The sequence below is a fragment of the Dama dama genome, chromosome 18, assembly GCF_033118175.1.
Source record: "Dama dama isolate Ldn47 chromosome 18, ASM3311817v1, whole genome shotgun sequence".
Lineage (NCBI taxonomy): Eukaryota > Metazoa > Chordata > Mammalia > Artiodactyla > Cervidae > Dama > Dama dama.
Genome location: NC_083698.1, coordinates 31,423,785 through 31,436,269, shown reverse-complemented (window position 1 = coordinate 31,436,269; position 12,485 = coordinate 31,423,785). Strand labels below are relative to the sequence as shown.

Below are 12,485 nucleotides of genomic sequence, written 5' to 3'. Positions count from 1 at the left end.
TCAAGTCCACATGGGATCAATCTGCTAGAGTACCTCCTACCATTCTATGTTAAGATTTGAAGACTCATCCTGTGGGCAGTCATGTCTCCAAGATGCCATTGGGATTTATTATAATAGAGGTTTGTTCTTAGGAAATACCTAGTTTAACCACAGCATTTAGCAGATAAGGCAAGTAAAGTCTGAAGAGGAGAAATGCACTGCCCAACGTCATTCCACTAATTAGGTAGTCAGATTGGCTTTTCTTATTCTTGCTTATATTAGTATATTCCATCCCTTCCTTAAGTTATTGTAATGATATTTTCTAGGGAAAGTATATAGTGTTTCCAAAGCTCTCTTATCATCCTCATCACATGAGAAAAAAGTTCCAGAAAACCAGAGCTTACTGTTTTTTTCTTTCACCACTGTTGGCTCAGAGTAAACACTCAACAGATCTGTACTGAATAAATAATACTGTAATGTTAAAAAAAAAATATGCTGTTAGGGATGAGATGGGGACTCAAACTTTAGCTGTGTTAGGGGTTTTCCTGAGGAAGGATGGGGTGCAATTTGTACCATGAGATACTGAAGTATCTTCTCTCTTTCTGAAGAGGTGAGTGAATACCAGGACAGGGAAAGAGGCTGTGTCCACGGAAGGGCTTAACTATTTTTTTTTAGACCTGTGATGTGGGCACAGTTATAATTTGCATATAATTTAAAGTTTTTCCCTTACATTGAAATTTCTGTAGTCATGGCTCTTCAGCAAAGCCAGTTACAGGAGCAACAGTTTTATAATGGTGATGTTATCCTTTCCTCCAAAGTTCAGGACAGCTGAGGAACTCTCAGCTCCCTTAGCAAAACGGTGACCTGGAGAATGGGGCTGGCCTGAAGAGCCTGGCCAGATCACCAAATCAGGAGTAGGGAAATGATGAGCTGGCTCTTGAGCTACAGAAGCTTGGTTTTGGGTGTGTGGTGTTTTTTTTTTTTGTAATAATTTCATTTATTTTGGCTGTGCTGGGTCTTTGTTGCTGCATGGGCTTTTCTCTAGTTGCAGGGAGCGGGAGCTACTCTCTCGTTGCGGCGTGCGGGCATCTCATCACAGCGGCTTCTCTTGTTGCAGAGCTTCGGCTCTAGGGCACGCGGTCTTCAGTAGTTGCAGTTCCTGGCCTCTAGATCACAGGCTCAGTAGTTGTGGCACCCAGGCTTAGTTGCTCTGTGGCACATGGGATCTTCTAGAACCAGGGATCTAACCCACGTCTCCTGCATTGGCAGGCAGATTCTTTACCACTAAGCCACCAGGGAAGCCCCTATAAGAGCTTGTTTTGAAGAGAAGTGGGCCTGGGTTGGATCCTATAACAGGCAGGACAATGTGAAGACACTCTGGTGTCATTGTTGGCCTGGGTTGGTCTTGGGTCCCATGAGTGAATGAGGATCATGGGAATTCCCAACCTGCCTTTTATAATTGGGTCTCCTTGCTTTTCTAAGGTTGTTCCCTTTTAACACTCCTCATCCTGTAATGAGGAAGCTACAAGTAAGCACGACCCAAAACTTCAGTTTCTGGAGTCCAGCTCTGCTGCTTTCAATGGCCAGATGTGGAAGGCCAGGAGTCAGGATTCTCACTGCTTGAGTAAGGAGACAGTCAGTGAGGCTGCTGCTGGGTTTAGGTTGGTATGAAAATGAATGCTGAGTGCTCGCTTCGGCAGCACATATACTAAAATTGGAACGATACAGAGAAGATTAGCATGGCCCCTGCGCAAGGATGACACGCAAATTCGTGAAGCGTTCCATATTTTTTGTAACTCTGTGAACCTCTCTGGTTGTCCCTCACGGTGGAGGATCTTTTCACCATTAACCTAGAAGTTTTATTATCAGTGCTGTATAGTTGGAGAAGCCTTGAGACTACTGGAAGAATAAAACTGAAATCCAGAGGCAGGAGACTTAAGCCCAAATCCTGAGAACACCAGAAAAATCCGGACTAAACGGAACATTAAGTAATAAGAGGCCATCCAAAAGCCTCCATACCTACACCGAAACCAACCACCACCCAAGAGCCAATAAGCTCCAGAACAAGACATACCACGCAAATTCTTTAGCAACGCAGGAATATAGACCTGAGTGTCAACATACAGGCTGCCCAAAGTCACACCTAACACATAGACCCATCTCAAAACTCATTACTGGACACTCCATTGCACTCCAGAGAGAAGAAATCCAGTTCCACACACCAGAACACTGACTCAAGCTTCCCTAACCAGGAAACCTTGACAAACCAATCGTCCAACCCCACCCACTGGGTGAAACCTCCACAATAAAAAGGAACCACAGACCACCAGAATACAGAAAGCCAACTCCAGACACAGCAATCTAAACAAGATGAAAAGGCAGAGAAATACCCAACAGGTAAAGGAACATGAAAAATGCCCACCAAGTCAAACAAAAGAGGAGGAGATAGGGAATCTACCTGAAAAAGAATTTAGAATAATGATAATAAAAATGATCCAAAATCTTGAAAACAAAATGGAGTTACAGATAAATAGCCTGGAGATAAAGATTGAAAAGATGTAAGAAATGTTTAATAAAGACCTAGAAGAAATAAAAAAGAGTCAATTAAAAATGAATAATGCAATGAATGAGATCAAAAACACTCTGGAGGGAACCAAGAGTAGAATAACGGAGACAGAAGATAGGATAAGTGAAGTAGAAGATAAAATGGTGGAAATAAATGAAGCAGAGAGGAAAAAAGAAAAAAGGATCAAAAGAAATGAGGACAACCTCAGGGACCTCTAGGACAATGTGAAACGCCCCAACATTCGAATCATAGGAGTCCCAGAAGAAGAAGACAAAAAGAAAGGCCATGAGAAAATACTCGAGGAGATAATAGCTGAAAACTTCCCTAAAATGGGGAAGGAAATAGTCACACAAGTCCAAGAAACCCAGAGAGTCCCAAACCCAAGGCGAAACACCCCAAGACACATATTAATCAAATTAACAAAGATCAAACACAAAGAACAAATATTAAAAGCAGCAAGGGAGAAACAACAAATAACACACAAAGGGATTCAGCTGATATAAGGATAACAGCTGATCTATCAATAGAAACCCTTCAGGCCAGAAGGGAATGGCAGGACATACTTAAAGTAATGAAAGAGAATAACCTACAACCTAGATTACTGTACCCAACAAGGATCTCATTCAGATGTGAAGGAGAATTCAAAAGCTTTACAGACAAGCAAAAGCTGAGAGAATTCAGCACCACCAAACCAGCTCTTCAACAAATGCTAAAGGATCTTCTCTAGACAGGAAACACAGAAAGGTTGTATAAACGCGAACCCAAAACAACAAAGTAAATGGCAACGGGACCATACCCATCAATAATTACCGTAAATGTAAATAGGTTGAATGCCCCAACCAAAAGACAAAGATTGGCTGAATGGATACAAAAACAAGACCACTATATATGCTGTCTACAAGAGACCCACCTCAAAACAAGGGACACATACAGACTAAAAGTGAAGGGCTGGAAAAAATATTTCACGCAAACAGAGACCAAAAGAAAGCAGGAGTCGCAATACTCATATCAGATAAAATAGACTTTCAAATAAAGGCTGTGAAAAGAGACAAAGAAGGACACTACATAATGATGAAAGGATCAATCCACGAAGGAGATATAACAATTATAAATATATATGCACCCAACATAGGAGCACCGCAATATGTAAGGCAAACGCTAACGAGTATGAAAGAGGAAATTAATAGTAACACAATAATAGTGGGAGACTTTAATACCCCACTCACAACTATGGATAGATCAACTAAACAGAAAATCAACAAGGAAACACAAACTTTAAATGACACAATAGACCAGCAAGACCTAATTGACATCTATAGGACGTTTCACCCCAAAACAATCAACTTCACCTTTTTCTCAAGTGCACACGGAACCTTCTCCAGAATAGATCACATCCTGGGCCATAAATCTAGTCTTGGTAAATTCAAAAAAATTGAAATCATTCCAGTCATCTTTTCTGACCACAGTGCAGTAAGATTAGATCTCAATTACAGGAAAAAAACTATTAAAAATTCAAACATATGGAGGCTAAATAACATGCTTCTTCCCGCCCCCCCCCCCCACCAGTGGAAATTTTTTTTTTTTTTTTTATTAGTTGGAGGCCAATCACTTCACAACATTTCAGTGGGTTTTGTCATACATTGATATGAATCAGCCATGGATTTACACGTCTTCCCCATCCCAATCCCTGCTCCCACCTCCCTCTCCACCCGATTCCCTCTGGGTCTTCCCAGTTCACCAGGCCGGAGCACTTGTCTCATGCATCCCACATGGGCTGGTGATCTGTTTCACCATAGATAGTATACATGCTGTTCTTTTGAAATATCCCACCCTCACATTCTCCCACAGAGTTCAAAAGTCTGTTCTGTATTTCTGTGTCTCTTTTTCTGTTTTGCATATAGGGTTATCATTATCATCTTTCTAAATTCCATATATATGTGTTAGTATGCTGTAATGTTCTTTATCTTTCTGGCTTACTTCACTCTGTATAAGGGGCTCCAGCTTCATCCATCTCATTAGGACTGGTTCAAATGAATTCTTTTTAATGGCTGAGTAATATTCCATGGTGTATATGTACCACAGCTTCCTTATCCATTCATCTGCTGATGGGCATCTAGGTTGCTTCCATGTCCTGGCTATTATAAACAGTGCTGTGATGAACATTGGGGTGCACGTGTCTCTTTCAGATCTGGTTTCCTCAGTGTGTATGCCCAGAAGTGGGATTGCTGGGTCATATGGCAGTTCTACTTCCAGTTTTTTAACATGCTTCTGAATAACCAACAAATCATAGAAGAAATAAAAAAAAAGAAATCAAAATATGCATAGAAATGAATGAAAATGAAAACACAACAACCCAAAACCTATGGGACACTGTAAAAGCAGTGCTAAGGGGAAGGTTCATAGCATTACAGGTCTACCTCAAGAAACAAGAAAAAAGTCAAATAAATAACCTAACTCTACACCTAAAGCAACTAGAGAAGGAAGAAATGAAGAACCCTAGGGTTAGTAGAAAGAAAGAAATCTTAAAAATTAGGGCAGAAATAAATGCAAAAGAAACTAAAGAGACCATAGCAAAAATCAACAAAGCTAAAAGCTGGTTTTTTGAAAAAATAAACAAAATTGACAAACCATTAGCAAGACTCATTAAGAAACAAAGGGAGAAGAACCAAATTAACAAAATTAGAAACGAAAATGGAGAGATCACAACAGACAACACTGAAATGCAAAGGATCATAAGAGACTACTACCAGCAGCTCTATGCCAATAAAATGGAAAACTTGGAAGAAATGGACAAGTTCTTAGAAAACTATAACTTCCCAAAACTGAACCAGGAAGAAATAGAAGATCTTAACAGAGCCATCACAAGCAAGGAAATCGAAACTGTAATCAGAAATCTTCCAGCAAACAAAAGCCCAGGACCAGAGGGCTTCACAGCTGAATTCTACCAAAAATTTAGAGAAGAGCTAACACCTATCTTACTCAAACTCTTCCAGAAAATTGCAGAAGAAGGTCAACTTCCAAACTCATTCTATGAGGCCACCATCACCCTAATTCCAAAACCAAAGATGCCACAAAAGAAGAAAACTACAGGCCAATATCACTGATGAACATAGATGCAAAAATCCTTAACAAAATTCTAGCAAACAGAATCCAACAACATATTAAAAAAATCATACACCATGACCAAGTGGGCTTTATCCCAGGAATGCAAGGATTCTTTAATATCCACAAATCAATCAATGTAATACACCACATTAACAAATTGAAAGATAAAAACCATATGATTATCTCAATAGATGCAGAAAAAGCCTTTGACAAAATTCAACATCCATTTATGATTAAAACTCTCCAGAAAGCAGGAATAGAAGGAACATACCTCAACATAATAAAAGCTATATATGACAAACCCACAGCAAACATTACCCTCAATGGTGAAAAATTGAAAGCATTTCCCCTAAAATCAGGAACAAGACAAGGGTGCCCACTCTCACCACTACTATTCAACATAGTTTTGGAAGTTTTGGCCACAGCAATCAGAGCAGAAAAAGAAGTAAAAGGAATCCAGATAGGAAAAGAAGAAGTGAAACTCTCACTGTTGGCAGATGACATGATCCTCTACATAGAAAACCCTAAAGACTCTACCAGAAAATTACTAGAGCTAATCAACAAATATAGTACAGTTGCAGGATATAAAATTAACACACAGAAATCCCTTGCATTCCTATACACTAACAATGAGAAAACAGAAAGAGAAATTAAGGAAACAATACCATTCACCATTGCAACAAAAAGAATAAAATATTTAGGAGTATATCTTCCTAAAGAAACAAAAGACCTATACATAGAAAACTATAAAACACTGATGAAAGAAATCAAAGAGGAGACAAACAGATGGAGAAACATACCGTGTTCATGGATTGGAAGAATATTGTCAAAATGACTATACTACCCAAAGCAGTCTATAGATTCAATGCAATCCCTATCAAGCTACCAACAGTATTTTTCACAGAAGTAGAACAAATAATTTCACAATTTGTATGGAAATACAAAAAACCTCGAATAGCCAAAGTAATCTTGAGAAAGAAGAATGGAACTGGAGGAATCAACCTGCCTGACTTCAGACTCTACTACAAAGCCACAGTCATCAAGACAGTATGGTACTGGCACAAAGACAGAAATATAGATCAATGGAACAGAATAGAAAGCCCAGAGATGAATCCACGAACCTATGGACACCTTATCTTTGACAAAGGAGGCAAGGATATACAATGGAAAAAAGACAACCTCTTTAACAAGTGGTGCTGGGAAAACTGGTCAACCACTTGTAAAAGAATGAAACTAGAACACTTTCTAACACCATACACAAAAATAAACTCAAAATGGATTAAAGATCTAAATGTAAGACCAGAAACTATAAAACTCCTAGAGGAGAACATAGGCAAAACACTCTCCGACATAAATCACAGCAGGATCCTCTATGACCCACATCCCAGAATATTAGAAACAAAAGCAAAAATAAACAAATGGGACCTAATGAAACTTAAAAGCTTTTGCACAACAAAGGAAACTATAAGCAAGGTGAAAAGACAGCCCTCAGATTGGGAGAAAATAATAGCAAACGAAGCAACAGACAAAGGATTAATCTCAAAAATATACAAGCAACTCCTGAAGCTCAATTCCAGAAAAATAAATGACCCAATCAAAAAATGGGTCAAAGAACTAAACAGACATTTCTCCAAAGAAGACATACAGATGGCTAACAAACACATGAAAAGATGCTCAACATCATTCATTATCAGAGAAATGCAAATCAAAACCACAGTGAGGTACCATTACACGACAGTCAGGATGGCTGCTATCCAAAAGTCTACAAGCAATAAATGCTGGAGAGGGTGTGGAGAAAAGGGAACCCTCTTACACTGTTGGTGGGAATGCAAACTAGTACAGCCGCTAGGGAGAACAGTGTGGAGATTTCTTAAAAAACTGGAAATAGAACTGCCATATGACCCAGCAATCCCACTTCTGGGCATACACACTGAGGAAACCAGATCTGAAAGAGACACGTGCACCCCAATGTTCATCGCAGCACTGTTTATAATAGCCAGGACATGGAAGCAACCTAGATGCCCATCAGCAGATGAATGGATAAGGAAGCTGTGGTACATATACACCATGGAATATTACTCAGCCATTAAAAAGAATTCATTTGAACCAGTCCTAATGAGATGGATGAAACTGGAGCCCATTATTCAGAGTGAAGTAAGCCAGAAAGATAAAGACCATTACAGTATACTAACACATATATATGGAATTTAGAAAGATGGTAACGATAACCCTATATGCAAAACAGAAAAAGAGACACAGATATACAGAACAGACTTTGGACTCTATGGGAGAAGGCGAGGGTGGGATGTTTCAAGAGAACAGCATTGAAACATGTATATTATCTAGGGTGAAACAGATCACCAGCCCAGGTTGGATGCATGAGACAAGTGCTCGGGCCTGGTGCACTGGGAAGACCCAGAGGGAGCAGGTGGAGAGGGAGGTGGGAGGGGGGATCAGGATGGGGAATACATGTAAATCCATGGCTAATTCAAGTCAGTGTATGACAAAAACCACTACAATATTGTAATTAGCCTCCAACTAATAAAAATAAATGAAAATTTTTTAAAAATTTAACAAAAAAGAAAGAAAATGAATGCTGATTCTAATTCTAATGTTTTAGAAAACATACCATGAGCGTCACTACAATCCACCAGGAAATATCATCCCTCATTCACAGGAGAGGCCAGTGATTTTCTTCATCATTCTATACTCTTTTTCATTCACAAGCTCATTCAGATGGTCTTTTAAATATCAGTTCTATAACCTGGACAGAGATCTAGTTTCTGAAAGTGTATCAAGTTTGGGGTTGATATAGTTCAGGGAGAGTCTTGTTGTTTTACTGGACAACAGTTTGGTTTTAAGAAGTCAGACTGACAGTGCTCTCCCAACTATAATGTCACTGAAATAACAAATATAAATGACATATATATGAAATATATTTCTATATTATAAAATTATATAACAGTCTGCCCAGCAACTTCTCCCAGGGTGGACTCTCCCACCTGAGGATCACTTAGGTGCCTCCCACCAGTGCACTCCCCCCTCTCAGGAAACAAACCCCACGCCCTTGTGATGGGATGCACTTATGATCGATCAGTCTAGACTATTGCCCAGAAACCACCTGGGGATCTTGTGAAAATGCACATTCTGACTCAGAGTCTGACAGCTCCCAGTTAACAGCTCCCAGGGTGGTACTAGTGCTACTGGTTTATCGACCACACTTGGAGTGTCCAGAAAAGGTCTAGACCAATTCTCTAACATGGGTTCCCTGAAACCTTTTAAATGGAAAACCAACAACAAATGTCCACAAACTGGAAAAGTTATCCCTAAACCCTTCCTCAAAATACATTGTTACAAATCTGATGAAGTTTCATATCAGTAATTATCTCAAACAGGACTCTCTCCATGGCTCTCTGATGATTTAAAGTTTCAAACTTCTCAGACCAGAGGGTGACTCTCATGACACTGTTTGGGCACTCTTAATACAATGTTTGCAATTTATTTCCTGACTGGGCCCCGGAGTTAGGTAGGTCTTCATGGAGTCCTTGGGATGATAGAAGAAACCAAGTTTAATCTTGTGTTTTAATTGCCAGAGTGTGACAATAGGTGAAGAACTTGCCCAAAAATACATGGGAATTGCTCTGAGCATGGAGTAAAAATCCAAATAATAAGATCCTACCAGAGACATAGAGCCCAGCCCAGGGAGTGGGGCACTTGGGGAACTGGGGGGCAGATGCCCTTTCAGGATAGGGCACATCTGATCAACTAGGAAAGAAAGAAAGGAAAAGAGGCAACGGGGAAGGTAGGGACCGCCTCTTTTCAGGTAACCTCTTTTGAAGCAAGGGCACAAGCTTAGGCAGCAAGCTACTCATTTAAATCCTAACCTCCAGTGTTCTTTGTTAAAGCTCTCTGTTCTGCTTAGCTTCAAGTGGAAGCTGCCTACCCCACTGCCTGCCTCTGGGTTTAGTTTCCTGACAGTCAGGGACAGCAGACAGAGCTTTGTGCCACGGGATTTGGGGGGCAAATCAAGCTAGCCGGAAATTTTGGCTCTGATGAACGACTTTCAGCAAGTTACTCATTTCCCTGAGCCTGTGCAATGAGGATAATACCCAGTATCTTTTGCCTGGGAGAGTTGAGAGTTGAGGGGTTAGAAACATGATGTATGTAAAAGACCCAGCCAGGCACAAGGTATTTGCTGTTTGTTTTAGTATTACTACTGCAGAGTATTAAAGAATGGAGCTACTCTTCATGTTAGTATTCATACTGGCAAGCCCTGATGGGTATGGCTTAGCAGCCAGCAGCCACCTAGAGCCCAGTCTTGGAGTCTATAACTTTCCTTCCTTTTCCCACCTTTGTCAGGTAACTTGCATGAAAGTGGTGTGCTAGGGGTTGACACTCGGTAGAAGGAGGGGCTGTATGTAAGACCTTGGCGAGGACACAGTCACAGCGACGTGTCTGGGAGACAAGTGCCATATCATGCAAGTCTCAGCAAGTTCAAAGACCCAAACAAAGAGTGGAGCCTGGAACAGGATGTTCCATGAGGAGGAGACGTGTGCTTATGCCTATGCTAGGGGCAGGAGGGTGCCTCCATGGTGGGGGCCTTGCTCTTAGAAGGAGCAGCAGCTGGACCCAGCCCCAGAGCTTTTATGCTCTGTCACTTCCCTCTCACTTTCAAGTCATTGTCCAGGGTTGCCAAGACAGAGGGGGTAGTTATGAATCTAATCTGGGCTCAGGTCACATCTCTTGCTATTATTTTTTTCAATGAACCGACTTTGGGGAAGTTGTCTCTCTGAGCTTCATTGTGTTTTGTCAATCATGAAATTGGCATCCTTTATCTAACCTCCATCATGGTTCATGACTAGGATTGCCAGATAAGCAAATAATGCAGAACATGGTTCAATCTGAATTTTAAATAAGCAATAAATTCCTTTAGTGTCTAGGACATAGTTGAATTTGGTCACTGTGTAGTATATGTGCGGTGCTTAGTCACTCAGTCGTGTCCAACTCTTTGCGACCCCATGAACTGTTTCTCACCAGGCCCCTCTATCCATGGGGATTCCCCAGGCAAGAATACTGGAATGGGTTGACATGCCCTCCTCCAGGGATTGTGTGGTATAATTGGTCCCAAACTAAACTAAATAAATAAATAAATTGTTGGTTACCTGAAACTCAAATTTAACTGGTGTCCAATATTTTACTGGACAACCCCATTCACAGCAACTAAATGTTTAAGAACATTTAGCCGAAAGAATGTACAGACGTGACTGCAAGCAGGGGCTACTCTTTCCTGTGGTTTTTGTTGATTAATTTTGGCTATGCTGGGTCGTTGTTGCTTTTGCACGGGCTTTCTCTAGTTGTGGCAAGTGAAGGTTACTCTCTAGTTGCAGTGTGCAGGCTTTTCATTGCCGTGGCTTCTCTTGTTGTGGAGCACAGGCGCTAGAGCAAGTGGGCTTCAGTAGTTTTTGCAAACAGGCTTAGTTGTTCCTCAGCCTGTGGAATCTTCCTGGACCAGGGATCAAACCTGTGTCCCTTGCATTGGCAGGTAGATTCTTAACCCCTGGACCACCAGGGAAGACAAGAGATGATTGAATTTCACTAATCTCGCCAATAATGATGGAGGTCACTAGTGGCATGTGCATGGATATTTTTATTCTTTATTTCTTAATGGCGGCAACATTGGTTTAAAATATTTCGTGTGTATAACACAATTCAATTTATGTATATAATGACAGGTGTACACCACCAAAAGTTTAGTTTCTGTCCAAAATACACTTGACCCTTTTCACCCATTTTTCACCTCTTCCTACCCCCTTTCCTCTTTGGCAACCACCAAGCTGTTCTCTGTATCTGTTCACTTTTGTTTTGTTTTTAGATTCCAAATATCAGTGAAATTAAATGGCATTTGTCTTCTCCTTCTGACTTACTTCATTTAGCATAATACCTTCCAGGTCTAGTAATGTCACAAATAGCAGGATTTCATATTTTTTTAATTGGTGTGTCTGTGAGCGTGTACCACACCTTCTTTATCCATTTTATCCACTGAAGGACACTTAGTTTGTGTCCATATCTTGGCTACTGTAAATCTACAATGAGCATAGAGGGACATACGGACACAGTGAACAGACTGGTGGATGCCAAGAGGGAGGAGGTTGGGGGAAGGGGAGAGTGGGAGGCTGGGATTAGCAACCTACACTTGAGTCTTCCAACAAATGCCTTATACGCTACCTCTAAATGTCTTATTTTCCAAACTAGAAAATATAGAAGAACTGTATCATAATGAGACATTTCATTCATGTGTTTCTCATTCTGGAGCCTACAAACACTGATTCCAGCGGATGACTGTGGTATTTGTACCGTACTGACACTTTTCTTAACTCTGCAAACTTCTAAGATTTTTGAACGAAATTTTTGAGAATTATATGATGAAAATGTGTTCATGGAAAGCCACCCTTAGTGGAGGGGCAGAAAGGTTAAATTTTAAACAGTACACAGTAGGGGGCTGTAAAACCACTGGGTTCATTTTGGCAAGTTAAAATATACTTATGATATGGAGTAACTGAAATAGTTTCAGTTAGTATTTAGAATTCTAGAGAAAGAAGAAATTTATAACTTCTCCAGGTATGTCAAAGGAAGTATTGACAAGTTTCTGTATTTCTGCAGGAAAAAAAGAACTGATTTTTTAAAATACAGAATCTTGTATACTTTTTAATGAGAAATTTTTCATGATGAAATAACTTTATAATGATATGATGACAGAAAATTAAGGAATTTCTTAGGCTAATCAAGGTTCAGCATCATTAGAAGGCCTCAGGGCTTTCCTAAGAATCCTTGCCCA

General features: G+C 40.3%; 1 non-coding gene across 1 annotated transcript; it reads left to right on the top strand.

Moving 5' to 3' along the window:
- Window positions 1-1,663: 1,663 nt before the first annotated feature.
- LOC133073247 (U6 spliceosomal RNA) lies at window positions 1,664-1,770 on the top strand. The gene has a single exon (XR_009696944.1). It is a non-coding gene; the product is annotated as a U6 spliceosomal RNA (small nuclear RNA).
- The last annotated feature ends 10,715 nt before the right edge of the window (window positions 1,771-12,485 follow it).